We start from the raw sequence: 12,501 nt of genomic DNA on the forward strand, positions 1-12,501 counted from the left end.
CTGGCCGCCAATCGGCGGCGGCAGGCGCGGGCCGGAGGCGGGTGCCTCGGGGCCCGGGGAAGGTGCGGGCGGGGCGGCCTGGCCGGGGTCCCTCAGCCGGGGCAGTGGGCTCAGCCGGCCGGAGCACAACTGTCTGTGGGCCCCCAGGAGCTCCGGATAGCACCTTTTTTTTTTTTTTTTTTTTTTTTTTCTCTGGTCCTCTTATTCCCCTTTCCCTCATTTCCCCCCGCTCTTTCCCCGTTGGCTCAGCTGTGAGGGTTCAGCACGTGGCGGTGGCACCGCCTCGCTCAGCTCCTGCCCTGCAGCGCATTGTCCCGGCAGCGGTGCGGGGCGCACACGCCTCCTCCGAGCTCCGAGGCTCCAGTCCCGGACTTTGGTTCCCCGCGGGTGAAGTCCCGGAGGAGGTTTGCAGGAGCGTGCATCCTCCCTTTCAGGAGCTGGTGCCGCTCAGCTGAGCGCTCACCAGGGCTACGTGTCCTCCAGCTGGAGTCCGAGAGCTCCCACTCGTGCCCCTGGCTAATAGAGCCTTTTCCTTGCTGCTTTCTACTACCCGGTAACCCCCCGCTACAGGCACCTTACAAAATAAAACTTAGTGCTTTATAGACCTTCACATATTTGAATTTATAAATATTGAAGCAACTAGTTAATGAGACTGTAAAACCTGGTACAACAGGTGATGCAACGTGATGGAGAAGTAATGCTTTGGGTGCAATTTTTTTGTTGAGAGAATATATTTAATTTTTTGCTTCTACCTTTGCTCAGACATGATTTTTTTCCTTTTAATTAAGAAAATAGAAACCAACTTTTTGACATAACTAGTTTAATGACTGTAGAGGGAGCTGTAAAAGCCTGTTCCTGTGTCCAATGGGTAACCTTATAGACTACAGTAGTCCCTTTCATCTGAGGAGGTGTGCTCATAGGTGGAAGCTTTTCTTTTTGAGGACAGAATTTTGGACTGTTTCCATTGATAACAGATGTCGTTATAAAATACATAATTTTCTGAAGGAAAAAAGCAAGAAAAGTTTGGAGTTATTTTGCTTGGTGCATAATTACAAAAATATTTTAACTATTTAGATTAGCTATCTGAGATCTACGGACTATTGACAAATTAGTATTTTCCTGGTCCAATGACTTTTTGTCTCACTTCTGTACATTGTTTTATAGGCAAATGCACACTCAAGCTAACTTTTATATTGGCAGATATATTGTTTTTAAATTGTTCATTTTTGAAGAAAGGTAATACCAAAGTGTGTGTTTCAAGGATAAGTCTCAAAAACAGATTCTGAATGGGGACACTGTCTTTTATAACATCTTTATTGCCTTCAAAAATGTGTTGTCTGCATGAAGAGAAGGCTAATAAACACCAACATGCTAAAACCTGTTACAATGGGCCCAAAGAGGGAAGTGATGGTCCTTTTCTTACTGCTATTAGCAGTGCTGCCTCCCCCTAGAGCTTTTAAGCACTCTGTGGATTAGTCTGGTGCTGAACTGTTAAGCATGGAAAAAATACTGATGCTTGCTGGCTTATTTCTAAGATGCTTGATTGGCTTGGCTAGGAAACAGCATCCTCATAAGGCTATGTACTCTGAGAACTATTCCATTTATATATAATCAAGAAAAACAATGATGTCATTGTTAAGTGCCACTGCAAGGTGGAGTGAGCTGTGGAGCTCTCCATTTCAGATACTTTTTCCCATTACAATCTATGTTAATTGTTGGTTTTGTGAACAGTTACATCTGTCTGCTTTTCACGCAATGAAAACATAGGTTTGGAAAGAGCTTCATCATCCTGCCCAAGGCCAGGATTGCTTCTGGCCTGCATTTTTCTAATCTTAGAGACATTCAGAAAACCATCCTATTGAAAAAGCCAGAGCACTTAAGTACAGCCTGGTTATCTGCAGGAAGCTTACATCCTATCAGCTGTTAACAATCAGCCATTGGAATAATCTCCTCAGGGAAGTGCAGGATTCCCCAGCGTTGGACACTTTAAAGATTCGGTGGAGTAGGGTGTTGGGACATCTTGCTTTTGCCAAGAAGGTTTGGACAAGATGATGCTGGAGCTCCCCTTCCAACTTGGTATTCTATGACCTCAGTTTATGCCTTAGCCCCAGCTGGAAGATTTGAGAATAATCTTGGAGTGCTGAGCTGAGGCTGGTTGTTTTCAGAGTTTGCAAGATCACACTTTTGAGGTTTGAATGGGAATGGGAGTAGCACAACTGTAGTGAGAATAGGTTAATACAGCTTCTCTACATGCCTTACAATCAATCCCAAGTGTACTAACCAGTGGAGTTTTTTTAGCCAGTCCAGATTTCATCTACTTGCAGTTGTCAAGGCTGTGTACAGTTTTTAAAGTATTCCTACCTTAGTCCCCTCTATGTAAGTCAGGATAGAACAAAAACCAGCTCAGCAAGTCCTTAGAATAAACAGAGGATATTAAAACGTGACTTTCAGTGGCAGAGTTACATTTTCTTAGCAAGAAACTGAAAGCATGAAGTATGTGTAGTATATAGAACCTGAGAAAACAGCAGAATTAAATGTTATGGAACCATTTTGAAATTGGTATCCTCTTTCTGTAAATGACTCTGGATCACCTAAGCAAATATGTGTGTCTCAGGGGGGGAATGAAATTGGCTGTGAGAGCTGCTGTCTGTGCTTTGAAAAGGTGCCAAGTAGCAGGAAATACCGTTATTCTTGGAACTCACCAAGAAAAATTATTACCCCGAGGTACATCCAAAATAGGCTAGAATGTAACCTGTGAAATCTGGGCTAAAATCCCTGTAACATTTTTGTGGAATCTTCTGAAGAGGATGCTGCAGAAGTCTTACAATTTATGGACCTGTAATTCACAGGTTATAGTCCTAACACGGTTTCAGACATGGTGGGTGAGCTGGCTTCTCTTTGTAGTTACCGGGAGGTTAGATCTGTATCTCAGGAGTTAATGCATGTATTTATGTGTTTAAGCTGCTTTTTCCTCCCCTGGTTTTCTTCTGATGGTTCTTGGCCTATGAAAAAAGAAATTTGACTTTTAAAATACAAATTAAGAACTTGAAAGTAATTGCCAAGTACAGCAAAAGCTCTGATCCTGCAAACCACATTAGAACCCATTTACCCCTCCCAGTATAAAAGGGTCTGTTTCTGGTATACTGTTCTTCGTTTTAATGGTACATCAGCCACAGAGAACAAGTTTCTAAAGACTGACACTTCTGTGCCCCTTGCCATAAGATATATCTCTGAAGTTTGGATTTATCTTGACTGGCAGAATGAGATGAATCAACAGACAATCAGCACCCAGGATGGAAGCTGAATTCTGGGGTGACATAGCACTGAAGGAAACAAATAATGGCTCAATTGCTCTGTTAATTGCGGGCTTTGTTTATTGGTTCTTGCTTTTGTTTTGTTGCTCCTTGGTCATTCTCATCTGAATAAAGACGTGATAATTCCTTAAAAGGCATTTCTGAAGTATTTAGTTTTTGGAATTAAAATGTAAGGCAATCTCAGTTTTGTAGAACTGAGAATAGTTTAACAAAAAAAAAAAATGCAGACTTAGTTCCTGAGTTTCTTGGGGCTGAGAAAGTTCTGCTTTTGTTCTGTCCTTGGTCTTATTTTCAAGCAAAGGCTGCATCTGATGACATTCATAGCAGTACTATTTCAAGGGCATTTAATTAAAGGGAATGAATCACCCTGAAGACAGGACTGTAATTGCTCACAAAGCTCTTTTACAGCATGGTGGTAGATGAAATGTGCCATGTTGGTAGAACGTCTTAACACTTCAGAAGGATTAATGAAGGAAGTCTCATACAGAAAATACTCTGGGGTTGTATCTGTAAATCCTGTGTTGAATGCTAAAGGTACTCTGTGGTTAGGATTTTCAAAGTTGTCTGGGGATTTGAATTCCCAGAATAGCTACTGAAATGTGATTAATAGATTTGATCTGAGCTGGTAAATATCCTTTGGAACTGTTGACTTTAGTTGTTAATATGGCTATTAATACAGAAAACATCTGAGAATGCTCAGGCCTCAGTAATACATGCTTTTTATGAAGCATTTTAATGAACAATTTAGCTTTAAATATTTTCCCATCTTCTGAAAAGCTATTATAAAAATGTGCACCCATGACTGTTTTATTTGGCATTAGGATGAATGTATATGTTTTTGATAATGTGTTGGATGAAGGAAACATTCATGTAAGTGGAAGGGTGTTGGTGGATATAAGTTGTACTGGGGGGGTTGTTCTTTTCTGTAAGTTGCACTCCTGGTTGTCAGTAACTAAAAAGATGGAGGAATTTTGCATCTAAAGCAAATGTACTTCCTGCTTGGAGGGCTGCAGCTCATTTGACTGGAATTTAATAAAGGTTATTTGTCGTGCAGTTGGCTTAGGGATGGGGGAGAGCAGTTAGGAATCCTCAGTTGTTCCTGTCAAATGTATTGATTTACTTATATCCACAGAATTTAAGTAGGGCAAACTCGCCTATTCCTTTTCATTTCAAACTTGAGGTTCATCACAGATTTTTTTTTTTTAATATAATATTTGGAGCCAGCCCAGGCAGAGCATCACAAAGTTAATGCTTTTGTCTGCTGGAGGTCCCCAGGAGGAGAACTGCCTGCAGATGTGGGACAGGGGCACTTAACTTTGTGGTGCTTCTTGTTCAAGTACTTACCTAGTCGGGTTCCATCTCAGTCGCAGCACAAGTGGAAAACTTCACACTTCCAGTTTGTTCCTAATGAACAACCAATTGCTGCTAGTGAAAGTAACAAAAATTATTGTCTGTTCAGGGGGCTTGGTAAGCTAGTTTCATCTGTTGGGATTTACATGCACAGAGGTAGGGCAGAGATGTGAAGAGTGCAGCACTGATTTTTAGGTTAGGGAAGGCTACTCCAAAGTCGTTTTGGGGCTGTCTCTTCTCTGGGCTGAACAAGCCCAGATCACTGAGCTTCTGTTCAAAGGGCAAGTGCTCTAGTCTCTCCCCATCTTGGTGGCTCACTGATGGATTTGCTCCAGTTAGTCAGTGTCCAGTGTCGTCGTTGTACTGGGAGGAGGAAGGTGGCCCAAAACTGGATGCACTATTCTAGATATGGTTCAGCGAATGATAAGAAAATGGTAAAATTTTTTTTTTTTGCTTTTTAGCTATGGCTCAGTTAACACAGGCCAAATGCTGTCAGCCTTTTTCAGTGCCAGAGCATATTGTTGACTCTTGTTCATCTTGCCGCTGTAGGAGCCTTCAGCTTCCCTGCAGTGCTGGCTGGTCTGTGTTGTGCTCCCTCCAGGATGTTTGCCAGGGTCACAGCATGGTTTACTCTGTGTCCACAAAGCAAACAAACAGGTTTTTTTAAACCTGGCCAAATATGAAGAATGATAAATTTCAGCAGATTTGGGACTGGGGTAAATCCTGCCAAATCCCACAGGGATAATGTATATTCAAAGTGTTGTACTCCTTGATCCATTATTCAGAAGTGTTGTACCTTAATCAGTTGTGTTGTTAGGGACGAGCCTGTGGTTTGGGGCTGCAGTAAATAGGAATAGTGATTCCCAACGTGATCATAGATGACAATGAGATTTGGGATCTTGTTCTGCCTCAGTGTCCAATGCATGTGGCCAATTCTGCTTCTGACAGCCATAGCCTAGGGGCTCCTAATGTAATCTTAGCTCTCACTATGCTGAAAGAATTTGAGTTTTATATGTTTGGGACACGTTTTACTGTCAGGCACATGGTCCCATGTTGAAGGAGCTGATTAACAATATATCTAGATAGTGTGGATGTACCTTTCTTGAGGTTTATGGACAAGCAGACCTTCACCTCAGCTTCCAAATATCCTCATGTTATTTATTGTGTAATCACCTACTCACCACACTTCTAGTCAAGACATGTTTTAATAGACATGAGTCAGTACTCCTTATTTTCACTCATTGCGTGACTCATGACACCCACTGCATTATTAAAAAGACAGAAACATACTTCCATTTGGATACTGCTGAAGGCACTGTGATCACTGGTTTGACCAGTATGTTAAATGATCAATACATTTGAAAGGATCTCTGGATGGAAGGGTAAAATGAACCTAAAATGTTTGGTTTCACAGCTTGTTGCCAAGTGCTGCTCCCCTCTGAAATTGTGACCCCCATTTTGAGTTAGACTGGGACATGTGTTTGATGAACACATGCAGAAAAGCAATGCCTTTAACGAGTAGTTAGCAGCCCGTGGGTGGAAGGGTTCAGTCGAAAGTGTTTTTCTGTTGAAATTAGTCAGCACTGACTGGTTCTCTGACAATAACAGACAGTATTAAGGTTGTCCTTCTCTTAGAGCAGAACCTACCTCACAACTGCTGTGTAAGAGATGGGAGGAACTGGTGAGGCAAAGCTCATTTTGAGCTTTAATCAACCTCACAGTTGGGGGACAAGTGCTGTAAAGAGTCAGTGTGCATCTCTGGGCTCTACTTAGTTGCTTTGCACATTGCCATGATCGTGAGCACATTTTCAGAGGAACTCATCTATTCATTTTCTTGTCCCATTCAGAAGTACTTTAAAGGACAATGTTTAAGAACCATGTGTTTTGTACTGCTTGCAAAATGGAGTCATGTTTGCTTAGCATTTTGAATGCAAAACACTGCATATGAGGAAATGATATAAATCTCAGGCTGAAATTAGAGCTAACCATATGGTAAATAAACAATATCTGTGAAACACTCACACACTACCATATCTTAAATTTGTACAAGATTCTCTTTGGCAAGAAAATAAACTAGCACTTCATGTTTCTCTTCTCACTAATGGCCTCAGTCTTATGAAATGCCAGCATGTGTTTTTTCTTTAAGTGGTGCTCCAACAATTTCAAAACAGATGGTAAAAGTCAATCTTTGTGTTTGAATCATTACTTTGCCTAGTATGTGACTGTGATGAGAGTAGGTATTGCTTGTAAGAAATAAGCTGATTGATACTGCTGTGTGTTTGTTTTGTGGATGTTTGCTTTTGAGAGTAGTTTGTAAATTACTCTTTGCTTGAAATTGTCTGTAGAATTCTTTGGAATTTACCATTTGAAACTACATCTGCAGTTGGTCATTTACCATGTTACTTAACTGTAAAAGCCAAGTGTTATTATTGTTGGTTCACTGTTGCTTTTTGTAAATAATCATCAGAATTGAATTGAACTGAGTTCTGATCTTCCATTAAAGGTTTCATAAACGTAAGCAGTGCCTTTTAAAGTTCTCCTGAGCATGTGTTAGTGTGTTTACTGCTCAAAACTGGCTTTTTGTATCTCCATGATGTTGTAGGGGAGCAAGAGCTCTGGACTGCAGAAGGTGAAGGGAAATGCACCTCAGTGATGTTGGTGTGAATATGTGGCTGCAGGTGATTGGGATGGGAGCATATGGTGGGATGGAGTTGGAGAGGAGCAGAAACAGATGATTAATAGGATTGATCATGAGCTGGTAAATTTTTAGAGATTGATATTCGAAGCAATGCTCAGACACTGATATTGTGCTTGGTTGGGGTCACCATGGAAAAGTTGGTGGTTCAAACAGCTTCAGGTATTCATTGCTGGGCCAACATATCTGTTAGATCACAGGGGCTAAATGTGGAGGGAAAAAAAGCATGTCAGATTAGACTGTCTTTTCCAATCTTTACTGCCTAATGATGTTTATTTAAGGTTTCAGATAAACAATTCCATGGTTATAAACTAGAAGTGAAATTAAAAAATTCACCCACATTACTTATGAAAACCAGAGGTATAATGCTGCAGGCGTGGAGTCACAGATGCTAGAACCAATTTGGGTAAGGGTTTAACAAAATGTTAAATTCAACTTTTGGATTAGTGTAAGTAGTTTAAAAATGTGCTGCTGCAGAAACTCAAAACTTTGATCTTTGGCATTAAGTTTCTCTGACAGTTCAGCTTTGTTTAAAATACTTATTGGGTTACTCTTGTGCTGTTTATATCAATGGTTGTCTCTTACTGTAACACTTACATTATACAAGAACAGGAATCACCTGTCCTCTGACAGACCCTGAAAACTCATGTAAAAATATAAAGCTCTAAAGCTCTGTAATTTATATTCTTACTATTTCTATCACATCTCAATGTGATCTGTGTAGATCCTTCTATTGTTCAAATTTCTGCTGCTGACTGATCCGACAGCCATAGATCTGTGGTAGTGCCTGTGGAAGCCTGGTCTTAGCTATGGATGAGAACATTTGTATCCTTGCTATTTGAGTTTCACCTCCTTGTTCTGTGAAAACTGTTAGTTAGCTGTGGCCCAAGTAACTTGTGACACTTGTGCCATACAATCACTGGATGCAAATAATCCCTCAAATCATGCTCACCTAAATACTAAATTGAAATCAAATTAATAATATGAGGTGGCAGAGTACATGCGAACTCTTAATGTAGTTCCTGGAAGCAAAAAGATAATGAAGGCTTAGATTTTTTTATTTTTTTTTTACTATCAGTGGAGGAGGTTGAAAACTGAAATTATTTTTAAAAGATAAGATTGCATCCTTATTGATCAGTTTTGTGGATCTTTTATACAGATTAACTGAATTCAAAGAAAAAACACAGGAGAAGTAATAAAAGAATCTACTGGGTTTGCTTCTGAGTTCAGATTAGGTCATACTGAATATTATTTCATGGCCTTTCTCTAGTGGTTTGTGAATATCTTCCAAAGCCAAAATATACATTTTTGACTGATTAATGATCTGCAGTTAAATGAGGGCGAGCAGTGAAATACTCTTGAGGTTACAGAACACAAAGTGAATTGACAGAGCTCTTCAGCATAGCTACAACATCCCCCTCCCAACAGAAGAAACATTATTTCACTCTCCTCATTCCCTTTGACTGGGATTTTGTGTTTGTCATGAAACTACTGAGGTCATGATGTAAAATTTAATAATGGTAATGTACATTTCACTTCTTAAGACAATTTAGGCAGAGAAAATGAGGGAGGCAAGCCAGCAATATGATCAGAAAAATCTCTACAAAGTAGGAAAAGTAGATATAGATGTAGGAGAAGTTGAAACAGGTGCAGTGCACGCATCTTCTTTTCAGCCATTTTCAAATTTGGATTATTTGCAACACAAATCTGTATAAATGTATGAAGATTAATTTTATAATTTCATGGAATCATCACTTTTATCTAGCTGTATCAGGAGGAGCAGGTAAATGAGCTGAGCAGCACTGTAGAAGAACACAGCATTTGTCTTGCCTTTGTGTTCTTAGCTACTCTCTAAAACAGAGGAATAAATGGTACAATTACAGCCAGGATTTTCTTATGGACACCTGAACTACTTAACTAAGAGCCTGGTATGGAGAGAAAATGTCCATTTGGAAAATGCAGTTTAACATGGGCTATTTTTCACATCATTTAGAAAGAGTTCTCAGGAGTAAGATTCCAGGGTAATTATTCATGTGTGGCAGGAGCCTGCCCTGGAAGCATTGCCTAACTTTGACCTGCTTTCAACCAGCTGGGAAACAGCCAGGTTGCTCAGTGGAATTGATAAAACATTCAAAGGCTGTATTAGCATAATTTAAACATGTCATAAGCATATAATCACCAAGGTTTAATTGAGGGCTACCCATAATACAGATTTGTATTTGTAAAACCGATTCTAGTTACTGCAACAGTTTGGTTCTGTTCCCACTGAAGTCAGTTGAAGTTTTGATATTGAGAATTTTTTTTCTTAAGTTGTCAGACCTGTACAGTCTTTACTAAATAATTTATTACTCTCAGTGCCACATGCAGCAGAAGCAGTTCTGGTACCATTCCTATTCCCAGTTGTAGGAATAGCTGTAATCTGAGTGTAGCTCTCTCTCTCACAGAGTCTACTTACCTGGGATATTAATAATATAAATTGAAAATAAATCTTTTAGAAACAGAAGATTGAATAATTTTGTATGCATGCCATTTATTAAAAGGTTCAGAGACTACATCAATTGCCAGATCACTGAGGGTGTCCCACCTCAGTGGGAGGAGCAGTTACAGAGGAGACAGAAGTTCCATAGGAGACAGTTACTGACCGAAGGAGCAGTTACTTAGAAACCCTAAGGTTTTGTGTTAGTGTGGCTTGTGGCTTTAGTGCATCTTCCTTCCATCCTCCATCCTCAGTATGTTCCCAGACACTGCCACAGTAACTGCCTGCACCCTTTTGCAATATGAATCAAATGGATTTCAGAGAATATGGGGGCCACTTTGAGGATCAGTATTTAGGAAGAGCATAGACATGGACATCTGTGAGAACTGTTGTGACCTCTACTTGTGAAACCCTGGCTGAGAATGATGAAGGCTCTGGGCTGAAATTTGCTGAACTTGCCATGGCCCTTTTCCTGATAATGTAATGTTTCTGTTTATGGAGCTGTCAAATCTAGCACTGCCACTTGCTGTCTAATTCTCCAATAGTATCTAATGATGCTGTCCTTTCAGTGGTAATCACACAATGTCCTGATTTAAACAGGAGTAGGAAACAATTTATTAAAAGCAACAAACAATACTTAAGCCTTCTTCCTAACTCTATTCATTGCTGCAGGTTTGTTCCTATTAGCAGAGCCTTTTGAGGTGTATATCTAGAATTAGCCCCATTCACATATTTTAAAAGAAGGCATTGAATGTTGTTAGCAAAAGTAGCTGGGTAAATTAATATATCAATATTATTTATTCCAATAAATGAAGGAGCTGCATGCAGAAACTAAAGTCACTCAGGAATGAATGGCTTTTGCAATGAGCATAAGGAGAGAGCAGCAAAAGCAGCTTTGCCTTTGCAGTAATTTGATGTAGACCCACAATTTTTTGTATGCTTCTTAGGGATTTAAATTCCAAGACTCAGCTTAGAGTTACTAAATAGGAAGCTATGACAGATTACAGACCATTTGCAGGCTCTTGATAGTGCAATGTTATTTAAAACTGCTTGCCCCGGTGTAAAGAAAAGCCAGGTGGCATCTGTGTGCTGTGAACAAACACTTAGCCAGGTGGATGCTGCAAGGAGGCCTGTCAGGTTTGTTTGTGTGCAAAGAATTTTGAAGTACCTCACTTGAAACAGGGTTACAATATACAGTGCTATTGTAAAAGAAACAGAAATGATTAAGTGCTCACATGTTGAAAGTAATTTCAACTCTGAGAATGCACGGGAGTGTCTTAGTTTCAGGATCATCTTCAGACATAAGTGAACTAGTAGCTTATTGAATTTTCTGTCATTCTATGTACAGAACTTTCCTTATATTTGTGGGTATCTTGTGTATGCCATTGGGATTAGTCACTTCAGCTAAAGGACACTGGAGGATTTTCTGGCTTTTTATGGATTTGTCTAGTAGGTGCCTGTGCACAAATGTTTGATTTTGCTAGATAATGAATCACATATTGGTTTGAAAAAGGCTGGTGTGGATGTCTGGCTCTGGAAAGTCTCCCACAATGCTTGGATTGGTTTGGATCTAGTGAAGGGCTGTGGTGAGAAGCTGGTGCTGATAGCAAAGACTCAGGGTTGGAGCAGTGCAGCCTGGGACTGAGTGGCTGCATTCCCAGACAGATTGCCACAGCCTAGGCAGGCACAGTGCAAGGCACTGGTCTTGGGCTTGTGTCAGCTGTGGCTTCCAGGTTTGTAGGTGTACATTTTTTTCTGTACTCTTCACCACAGATCCAGCTCAGTTCCCCTGAAATGCAATGGAAGAATCCTTTGCAACTCCCTTGGGTGCCTTGCTGATTTGAACTGCACAGTTCATTGGGAACAGTAAGAGACAAGCTGGTGGCTTTGAGCTCCACTGACGCGTGCAACTGCAGAGCAGAGGCAAACGTATTCGTGTGTGTGTGTGAAATTGAGCATCCAGACTGTGAACTGCTGTCAATTGGCAGCAGAACAACCAAAGAGCTTTTGTTGCTATCTCTTCTCTTGAGGAGTTTGTTGTGATCAATATGTAATCACTGTGAGAAAGAAGCAAAAGATCTACTATTCTTTATCTATCTATCTATCTATCTATAATCTATCTATCTATCTATCTATCTATCTATCTATCTATCTATATGTGCACATATGCGTATGTATTTTTTTGATTAGAAATACTTGGATATTTTTCCTGACCATAATTAAACAGTTTAGATGTTATAAAAAAGTCAATAAACACTGTTTATGCAATTTTTTAAATTTACATAACAGTGCTCCTTTAAGTGATTTTATTTTCCCTTTATTCAGACATGAATGCTGTGAGGGATGAAGGTACAGAAATAGCCCATCAAGCATAATCATTCTTAGTGTGTTGGAATCATCAGCCTCGGGGTTTCAGGGGCTGGGGCGCGCAGGGCCGGGCGCTGCAGCAGAGCCCGCGCTCAGCTCCTGGGTGGGGTCATGGCGCTGCCCCTCGGTGCCGCCCTAAACCTGATGGTTTGAACAGCTCAGTGAGACCTGCTCAGATACGTGCCGGCTTCTCAGAGCCCACACTCCTATCCCTGTTTGCCGGCCCGGCAGGGGTGTGTGCGGAAAGCAGCTTTGGGGACAAGGCTGCTGTTTCACCTCTAGAGGGACGCCCAGGACCG

Source organism: Zonotrichia albicollis, chromosome 7 (genome assembly GCF_047830755.1).
Source record: "Zonotrichia albicollis isolate bZonAlb1 chromosome 7, bZonAlb1.hap1, whole genome shotgun sequence".
NCBI classification, from domain to species: domain Eukaryota; kingdom Metazoa; phylum Chordata; class Aves; order Passeriformes; family Passerellidae; genus Zonotrichia; species Zonotrichia albicollis.